Source organism: Macrotis lagotis, chromosome 4 (genome assembly GCF_037893015.1).
Source record: "Macrotis lagotis isolate mMagLag1 chromosome 4, bilby.v1.9.chrom.fasta, whole genome shotgun sequence".
NCBI lineage: Eukaryota > Metazoa > Chordata > Mammalia > Peramelemorphia > Peramelidae > Macrotis > Macrotis lagotis.
The window spans coordinates 255,096,708-255,107,784 of record NC_133661.1 but is presented as its reverse complement, the minus strand read 5'-3'; the positions used below and the strand labels follow the sequence as shown (position 1 = coordinate 255,107,784).

At 37.0% G+C, this 11,077-nt stretch overlaps 1 pseudogene; it reads right to left on the bottom strand.

Annotated features, from left to right (window-relative positions):
* Nucleotides 1-8,706: 8,706 nt before the first annotated feature.
* LOC141520375 (L-lactate dehydrogenase A chain pseudogene) lies at nucleotides 8,707-9,697 on the bottom strand (annotated as a pseudogene).
* Between the last annotated feature and the right edge of the window lie 1,380 nt (nucleotides 9,698-11,077).

The following is an 11,077-nucleotide window of genomic DNA, read 5'->3' as shown; positions in this document are numbered from 1 at the left end:
AAAGAGGCATATATTCAGCTATCTTCAATTAAGCCAGATACTACAGACATTGGCAAAAATACATAAAACAATACTATTCCTCTGAGTGAAATGTTTTTCTTTTGGAATATATGGATTATTTTGGAATATATGGGTTATATTCTTTTGTAATATATGGGTTATTTATATTAAAATATACTATCTATATTAACATGTAATGGATTTATTATTATTTTAGCATGAAATAAATGTTTTTGAAATTATATTTTCCTCAATTACTTGTTAATTTTTTTGCATCATTTTTAAAGTTTTGAGTTCCAAATTCTAACCCTCCCTCAGATGTTAAACAATCAGAAATAGGTTATACATATGCAATCATGTGAAACATTTCCATATTAGTCATTATGTATAAGACACAAATAAAAGAAAAAGAATGAAAGTGAAAAATAGAATGCTTTGGTCTGTCTTCAGGTAATATAAATTGCTTTTTTGGAGTCAGAAAGTATGCTTTATCATTCCCTTGGGATTGTCTTGGATCAATATATTGATGAGAATAGCTAAATCATTAATAATTCTTCATCATACAATATTGCTGTTATTGTGTACAATGTCCCCCTGGTCCTTTTCATTTCACTTTGCATCAATTAGTATAACATTTACTGTTATCCAACCCTTTTGGGAAATAGCTGAACAAGCTGTGGTATTTGATAGTGATGTAATATAATTGTGCTATAAACAGGATGATTTCAGGAAAAACTGGAAAGACTTACATGAACTGATGCATAGTTAAAATAATAGAACCAGGAAAATGAAGAATTGTGAATTACTGAGCTATTCTCAGTAATACAATGATCCAAGGAAATCCCAAAGGACTTTCACCTCTAGATAAAGAACTGGTATTGTTTGAATACAGACTGAAGCATGCTATTTTTCATTTCCTTTTTCTTTTATTTGATCCTTCTTGTACAAAATGACTAATATAGAAATGTTTTGCATAATTGCAAATAAGTAATCTATATCTGATTGCTTACTGTTTCAGGGAGGTGTAAGGGGAGGGAGGTTTAGAATTTGGCATTCAAAACTTTTTTTAATGTTAAAAATTATTTTAACATATAATTTGGAGGTAAATTGTATGTATATATATATGTAAAATGATGATGTTTGTCCTTCATTCTTGAAGACCATAACATCTCAGCCCACAAATGGTAAGGAGGTTGAATAACTGATTAGGAGGAGATAACCAGAGTTTCTTGATTCTGTTGTTTTGCCCATACTCAGGTCTAAGTCCAGTCCTGGATAGTGATCCCAGGGAGAGGAGGAACATAACACACAGAGCCTCAGGGAACAGGGAAGTGATGCCATGACAAGCATGTGGATTACATTTGAATGAGGGGGTGTGTGCTAAGTCACCAGCCTCATTTTATCCTCTGGAACCATCTGTGTCCAGTGGCCAGATATAAATCAGGCTGACAGGGATGGCCCTGGATGCAAGGCAACCAAAATTAAGTGACTTATTCAAGGTCACACAGCTAGTTAGCGTCAAGCTTTAGAGAGACCAGATTTGACTTTCCATCCTTCTGACTCCAAGACCAGTGCTCTAACCACTGTACCACCTAACTGTCCTAAATAAATATATACATATGCATATATATAGATATATACATACATTCATACATACACAGAGAGAGATGCTATAATTTTGTATAAATAGGACCTTCCCCTCCTCTTTATTTTTTTATATCTTTGGGAATAAAATAAAATAAAGTTCTTTATTATAAGGGATTGCTCTCTGGGATGGGATAGACAGAAGCCTAGCAGGAAATGTAGGCAATACCAAAGAAGCAAAGTGAGAGTAGACAAGAATCCACAGTTTATCTTTTGAAAGAAATTCAAAATTAAAAAAAACAGAAATGTCATAATCAAGATCTAGAATTCAAAGGTTAAATTTTAAAAAGCTGCAAGTAGTTACATAGAAAGAATTCAGATACTAAGACATCACAGTCAAAATCATATAAGACTATAATATGATTACCTTTAAAAAAGGAGAAAATCCGATCTCTCCTGGGTCCCAAAGTGGCAATATTTCTTTTTCTATGGTGGCTTTTTGCCCCCACCCTTCACTTCAAGTGGTGGTGAGGGTAAGTGATGTGGTCAACAAGAGCAACAGTACCTGTTGAAATACAAACAGGCTGATCAGCAACCAGAAGGTAAGAAATGATGGAAATGGAGTCAAAGAATTTAGTAAGACTTGTATAAACTAATTCAGAATGATACAAACAGTTCCAGGATAACAGTTTATATTGTGAAGTTTCTGTTTTGTCATTTTCATTCATGGCTAATTTTTTGTGAACCTAATTGGGTTTTTCTTGGCAAACCACTGGAGTGGTTTGCCATTTCCTTCTCCAACTCATTTTATATCTATAAAGAAACTGAGGCAAACAGTGTAAAATGACTTGCCCAGGTTTACCCAGCTAGTAAGGTCTGAGGTGAACTCAGGTCTTCCTGACACCAGGACTGGTGCTCTATCTACTGCAATACCTAACTGTTACTTTATAGTCTGACTACAGCATTGTAAAGGAAAATAATTGTGAAAGATATAAAATCTATGATAAATGACCAACAATGACCAGCCATTTCCAGATATGGTCAGTATGTGGATCTATTTTGCCTGACTTAGCTGTTACCTGTCTTACTTACTTATTACAAAGAAGGTCTTTTATGTACCAGAGGAGAGGAAGGACTGATGGGAGGAAACTAGAAAGGGTCATAATATTAACACACACAAAAAAAGAGGAAAAATAGAGTTAATGAAACATTTTTTAAAATATATAGAAGAGAGCAGAAGATGGTCCAGAAAGGAACACAATCAAGTAGGGCAATGTTAATGTTGCATATAACAAATAATTAAAAATGCAAGCTGTATATCATTATTAGTCTTATATATAGCCCTCTTTGAAGGTTCTTCTTTGGATATGAAAATGTTCATTGTTATAGAAATTGGTCAAATTCATAAACAAAACAAGAAAATGTTTAAAAAGTAAAGGGGTTGGAGAATAGTCCGGGGATAAGAAGAGATAGTCCTGTCATACTCTGCCAGTGTCATTCTATATCAAGGCTATTGTCTTCAGATTGTGACAGCATTTTTAGGAAAAGCATTGATGAATGGGAGAATATCCAGAGGAGAATGACTGGAATGGGGGAAAAGATGGAAGAATCTTTTGAAATATATTAGATTTATAGCTAGAAAAACCTTAGAGATTGAGAATAACACTGTTTTACATAGGCAAGATGAATTATATTTAAACCTAAAAGTTTTAGGGGGCATTTGGTAGTCAACTTTCTTTTGGAAAAAGAATAAAAGAATTTATTCTTACATAAAAGTTTACAGCATCAAAGATTCATAACTTTGGGATGCTAGGAATCATCCAATCCATCCTCCCCATTTGACAGATGAAAAAACTGAGGCCCACAGGGCATAAGTAGAAGTAAGAGGCAGAAGTTACAAAGGAATATTTTAGCTGGATGAAAGGAAAAATATCCTGCTCATTAGAGCTTTCTAAAAGAGGACTGGACTGCCCCTGGAGGTAGAGGGGCTCATTATTTCTAGGCATTCAAAAAGAAGATGGATGTCTCCCCCCCCCCCCCCCCCCCCGCCCCAGAGCATTCTTCAAAAGTACAGATTGGACCAGAAATCTCCCTGAAAGTCCTTACCAATTCTGAGATACTGTGATTTTGGGGTGGAACAATAGGGTTTTATTATGTTTATATGTGAAATCTCACATATGCCAGAGATTGAATGCCTGCCCTGCTTAATTGCATTTGGCAGTATGTGTGTATGTGTGTGTGTGGCACAAGTGTCATTTGCACACTGCAAATGCCTAATTTCACCTACTCCATTCCCACTCTTTAGTCAGTTGTCTTGCTTTCCCTCCCCCTCTACCCAAATGAATTAACAAAGAGCCTGAGTCAGACTAGAGGGAAGAGGGACGGTCAGCAACAAGACAATCTTTCCAGTTTGTGATACATATAAATACTATGACCAGGACAGTGATGGCTTAGAGCCAGGAGCAAATTAAGAATAAATAAATGATTAAATATAGATAGATAGATTAGATTAGATATGTGTGTGTGTGTGTGTGTGAGAGAGAGAGAGAGAGAGAGACAGACAGACAGACAGACAGACAGACTGTGCCAAAATGTCAGGTGAGTAATATAATAAAGAAGCCCAAATAGTTACCAATGATCTACTAATTCAACTGACTTAACTAATGACCTTCTTTCAGGTTTCATCCTTCTTGACTTCTTTGCAGTATTTGGTTCTGTTAATCACCCTTTCTTTCTATATACTTTCTCATCTTTGAGTACTTCTGGAATTGATATCTCTTGGTTGTCTTCCTATCTATCTGATTCCTTCTCGGTTTCTTTGTTGGATTTTTCATTCATGGCATATCCCTTTACTGTAGATGCCACCCAAAGCTACTTCTTGAATCTTCTCTTCTCCCTCTATCTATACTTTTTCATTTGATGAGTCTATTTTCTCCCATAGATTCAATAACCATCTCAGATGATTCCCATACCTATGATATCTAACACCTCTCCTGAATCTATTTACATTATCAACCACCTCTGGGACTCTCCCACCTAGACATTTCAAACCTGAAATGTCAAAACCAGAACACATTGTCTTTCCCTAAAGATTCATCCTTCTCCTAAATTTCTCTGTTTCTGAAAGGCCACCATTCTTCTAATCACTCAAGTTGATCTAATCACTTGGTGTCACACTTTACTCCTCACCTTTTCATCCCACACCAATCAATTGCTAAATCTTGTGACTTCTACCATCACAATCTATATCTCTCCCTTCTCTTGATTCATTAGACCTTCACCTTAGGTGAGGCCTACTTCACCTTTTACCTCCCTACTGCAATATCATATTAATTGATCTCTCTGACTCAAGACTTTCTCCATTGCAACCCATTCTCCACTGAGCTGCCAGTGATTTCCCCAAAGCAAAAGACTGATCATATCACACACATGCCATCACTCTTCCCTGCCATCATTTTACTCCAGTGCTTCCTATTACTTCTAGAACCAAATGTAAATTCCTCTAACATTTAACACCTTTCACAATCTGTCTCTTGCCTATCTTTCCAGTATAGGTATGCTGGTAAATATTTAACAATCAACTCTTCAAGAGAAAGAAAGAAGAGAGGAAAAAGAGAGTGAGTGAGAGTGAGAAAGAGAGAGGAGGAGAAGGAGGAGGAGGAGAAGAAGAGGAAAAAGAAGAAGAAGAAGAAGAAGGAAGGAAGGAAAGAGAAATTCATATACTATACACTTTTAAGTTAGTCTGAATTACATTTTCTCCATCACTTTTTTAAGTCTAAACAATCAGTAAAACAATAAACCAAGCCCTGATTTATAATAATTTCTCATTTCCAAGGTATAAATGCTCCCAGTGAAAATTTGACAATCAGCTCTAGGAGTTGATTTTGCTGCTGGGGAAAAATGTAGCTAGCTAAAGGTTTTGGTGCAACATGAAAAAATTCATGGAAAAAAACTGACTCTGAACCTGAAGAAATTTTAGAGATAAAAAGGTTTATTTAAGTATTGCTGTATTGGGGCAGCTAGGTGGCATAGTGGATAGAGCACCGGCCCTGGAGTCAGGAGTACCTGAGTTCAAATCCAACCTCAGACACTTAATAATTAACTAGCTGTGTGGCCCTGGGCAAGCCACTTAACCCCATTGCCTTGCAAGAAAAAAAAAAGTATTGCTGTGATTGGCAGAAATTAAGGGAAAGAAAAACTAAAGACAGGAAACCACTGATCCCTAAGTAACCTAAACAACCCAAGCACCCCAATCACCATGAGAGGATGAGCATTAAGGAAAGGTAGAGGAGCAAGAGAGATTACATGAGTAATCATGCTCCCCCAGAGCTGACTGCCCTCCCAAAGGAAGAAAAGCAACTCAACTGAGGAGTAAGCTTTTTTTTGTGGGGTTTTTTTTTGCAAGGCAAATGGGGTTAAGTGACTTGCTCAAGGCCACACAGCTAGGTAATTACTAAGTGTCTGAGATTGGATTTGAACCCAGGTACTTCTGACTCCAGGGCCAGTGCTTTATCCACTGCTCCACCTAGCCACCCCTGAGGAGTAAGCTTTTAAGGATAAAGTAGGGAGATGTAGATGGGGGCAGGTAGGTTGCAGAACAGAGATGAGCTAATGAGAGATATGTTGACGAGGGGCAGTAACTCAAAGACTTAATCTTTTTTAGGTAGGACAGAGATTCACTGTTTTGTTGATAGGAGTTTGATCTGTACCTGGGAGCCGGGATTTACCCAGAGTCCTTGCCAGGAAGGGGCAAGATACTTTACTAAAAATTCATTGACCTCGTTTCATAGCATGGACAATGAGATGGGGAAGAAGGATCAGTGTTAATGTAAGGTACATAGTCAGTGCAGAGGGAATAAATTAATCATAAAACATATTTTTCTGTCCAATATTTCCCCCTCTTCATTCCCCACTCAAATAATTTGGGACTAAAATCATTTGGGTGTTGGGGTATCTTATTTCTTCTGAAGTTACTTCTAGCTGAAAGGGGGTTGTAGAGCTGTCCCTACCTAGCAGTTCCCTCTTGAGCGGGAAGTCAAAGTGCATCCAGGAATCAGCTGAGACAGGATTCAAGGGGCACTAGGTCTCAGATTCAGCTACAGATAATATTCATCTTGGGCCACTAATTGGAGATACACATTTATGGAGGAAACGAATCTTAAAAGAAAATTAACCAACCAGAGGACAAAAAAATTGCAAAATGTTTAGAAATAGTACAAGTATAGAGATCATTAAGGAAAAAAGCCAGAAGCCCCATCTAGGAGAGGAAGAATATCAATGCAGGGAAATATAGGGAGTAATAATCCATGATCCCAACAGGCCAATTAGTAATTGAATCACTGTATCTAACATCTTGTAGCAGTTCCCCAATCTAGGTCTTTCTAGTATGTAAGGGAACAGTAGAAGGGCATGATGTGTTTTGCACCCTTGTCTCCTATTGATTGCCTGCTCTGATTGTGGGGATTTACCCTAAAAGGGAAACTCTGGGACATGATTAAAACATCAAATTAGTCTTTGATGAGTTAATGCACACCTATTTGATTTCAGATAAAAGTCACAGTTGACAAACAATCATGCATTAACAACATCACCTCATAGCCAGACTCAGGAAATAAGTAGTTGAGAAACATTCCTTTTCAAAGGAAAACAACAAGAAAATTAAACCAGAAGGACCCTGCCTTGGACTGAGGCCAAACACTGTCTCTTTGGTTCTTTCCCCCTGAACCTATAACAATTTTCCACCTACAACAATTCTTTTTAAGTGGTTTATGGCATTTCTCTGGAGTGATGGATTACTGATTCAATGATCAGAGAACTATATCTGAAACCAAACATCAAAACAAAATTAATTATAGTCCCAAAGGCTTTTACCCCAAATGGTAAATTTCACCAAGAACAGCTTAAAGCTAAATTCAGTTATTTTTCTCTCATGGAGTTACATAAAGCAAAAAGATTTTATCAGTTTAAATATAAGAAATTTCACTAAAATTTTTTTCTTCCTTTTCAAGTTTAAATTTACCTTGATGTAAAGACCAAATCATTTTCTAATTACCAATTTTAGGTTTTAACATTTAACTTTATCATAACTCATCATAACTTTATCATAACTGATAACATTCATAGAGCATTTGCTTTATAACAAGCAAGTACCCCATAGTTTAACAATAAAAATAATTTCACTTAAAATAAGACCAGAATAAATTTAATTACACTTAACTATATTTTCCAAACACTACAGAAGTTAAACTTACAATTTCAACTTAGAATTATTTTTGCACAAGAGCTATTTGAGTAACTGTAAAGCAAAAGGAAGTTTGAACACATGATGACCTCCTTTTCAATTTCCTTAGAAATCTTAGATCCAGTGTCAACATGGTGACCTCCATTTTTGAGTCCTCTAAAGTTAAGATCCCATGTCTTCTTATGGCAACCTATCTAATAACAAGCTGACTCCATTATTCTAAACTTTCCTCAATCACATTTTTCCCAAAGATTTTTAAACTACAAAATTCTCAGAAATGTATATAAAGTTTTACAATCTTAATTTTTTTTCAGTTATTTTGTTGTTTATTCAGTATTTGGGTTAGTATGACACTTGTCGAATTGGTTGCATAATTGTACATACATAGCTCTTTATATAATATGGAAATTTACAACTATTGAAATAGTATATATGAGTAGACAAAATCAAGTCCTCTGGAAAGGTGATTCATTGGGCCATGCTAAAGAGCTCTAATGGAGGGGAGCAGAAAATGCATCAATAAAGTATTACTACTTTATTGGTATGTATGGTGTTGTGCCCAGAATGTTATGGACCTTTGGGAAACTAACACCTACAAAATAGGCAGTTACATAACCTGTGGTTCTGCTTGACAGCAACTACTTTTATGACTGTACAAGTCTGATCCAGCATCACTACGCAAATAACAGGGTTTAACAAACAGTCACATTGTATTCCCCATTTCTACCTTTAGGAAGAGTCTAGAGTGTATTCATAAGTTTTACATTTCTAGTGTTCAATTACTAAATAAAAGGAAGGATTTGACCATAGCACGTCATACACAATCCCTTAATCACTGTCATGTTCTCAAGACAGTAAAATGGAAGCACATTTAAAAAGTTTTAAAATTGTAGCTCCTTCTGGATTCCCCAAAGAGTTTATGCATTCTTCTTTAAATGGGCCTCCTTCTCCAGAGTCAGATTTACCTTCACCACATCAGAAATACCATTCTGCCCCAAGACACAAGGGACACTAAGGAACACTTCTTCATTAATGCCACATAGACCCTTAATCATGATGGAAATTAGATGCACTCTCCTAAGATTTTTTATAATGCTATCTGCCAGATCTGCCACAGACAAACCAATGGCCCAAGAAGTGTAGCCTTTCAGCTTGATGACTTCATAAGCACTGTCAACCACCTATTTGTGAACTTCCTTCCAATTTTATGAATCACTATCAGTTCCCAAAGCAGGATAAAGATTCTTTGGAGATACACCAGCAACATTCACACCACTCTACACAGGAACACTGGAGTCTCCATGTTCCCCAAGAACCCATCCATAGCAACTTGAATAATCAAGTCTCTCCCCAATTAGGTAACAGAAACGGGCAGAATCCAGATTGCAACCACTTCCAATAACACGATTTTTAGGGAAGCCACTGAGCTTCCAGGCCACATATGTCAAAATATCCACTGGGTTGAAAACAATAAGCAGCTTGCAATTAGGGCTTAACAATATTGGGAATGATGAATTTAAAAACATTCACATTTCACTGGACCCAGTTAAGATGACTTTTTCCCTCCTATTGATGTACCCCAGCAGTAACAACAACCAGTTTTGAGTTTGTAGTCACATTGTCATCTTTGCCAGAAACAATCTTTGGTGTTTTGAGGAAAAGGCTGCCATGTTGGAGATCCATCATCTCTCCCTTTAGCTTATCTTCTATGACATCAGCTAGGGCAAGTTCATCAGTCAAGTCCTTCATCAAGATACTGATGGCACACACCATGCCAACTGCACCAACCCCAACAACAGTGATCTTATTATGGGCAACCTGGTCTTCCTTTAGGACATTCAAAACCAGCTGATCCTTGACAGTAGTTCCCATTTTGGGGTGAATCCGAGCTTGAATGGAGGTGACTGGTCAGGATGCGGACAGGTCCCAACTAGACATGAGGCTGCTAGCTGCTCCCAGACTGGTGCCTTAAAATTTTTTAATTTCATATAATAAGAGATAAACTTCACACTCTATTTTTGAAGGCATTGCTTAACTAAATCTCTATTTTTTTCCAAACTTGGGGATTTTCCTCTCAGAGTTTCAGATCTTTCATTCCCCTATTTCCAGTAATTACAAAAACTTCTAGGAGACATGCAAAGACCTATACTATTGTAGAAATACATAAATGGTATTTCTGTCTGCCCTGAGAAAACCATAACAAAATTATAAAATTCTTGACTGCCTAAATAATGCTGTTTTTCCAAATTAAATAAATTCAAAATCTGCCCTTTTTGTCAGAGTGAGGCAAGGTCAGTTGTCTGAGAAGCAGATGCAACTAAAAAGTTGAGTCAGTAGTCATTCTTGATCCAGTGGAATGGGACATGGAGAATAAGATCTGAGTCTCAGCTAATTCACAACCTGAACCCTCTCAGGACTCCAAAATGCACAGCAGCATCTTCAGAGATACAAATTACAGATTTCTCTAGTTCCCCAGATCAGAGAGGAAAAGGGGAGAATACCCCACACAGATAAAAACACAGGCAGCTGAACCAACAATCATGACAGAGACACAATGAATAGCCAAACTGACCAATCAAAGCAAGACAGAATGTGAAGCTGATCTAGCTAATCTGGACACAGAGATAAAGAGACAAGCTGACTCAAGAACACCCCTACTTTGTAGTCTTTTTACATATTACTTCCTTCCAGAATAGGAGGGCATACAGTTATGCTGGTCTATTTATTGTAGCCACACCCAGGATACTTCATCTACTCCTATCAGGCTTCTAACTAGGTATCCCATATGCCTAGAATGTTCTCTTTCCTTGCTTTTATTTCCTAGAGTCTCTTCCATCTTTCAAGACTCAGGTCAAGTATCACTTTCTTTAGAAGGCCTTTCCCAGAATCTGGAGCAAGTGCTATTGCCTTCTTCTCTCAGAATAGCTTTCATCCACTCTTCATAAGAACTCTATATTCAAGGGCAGCTAGGTGGTACAATGGATAAAGCACCAGCCCTGGAGTCAAGAGCACCTGGGTTCAAATCTGGTCTCAGACACTTAATAATTACCTAGCTGTGTAGCCTTGGGCAAGCTACTTAACCCCATTTGCCTTGCAAAACCCTAAAAACAAAACTCTATATTCTTTTTTAAATAAATATTTTATTTGTTTTACATTATATACAATAGTAGTTTCTACCTATCATTTTTTTGTAATGTTTTGAATTTTACAATTTTCCCCCATCCTCCCTTCCCTCTCCCTTCCCCCCATATA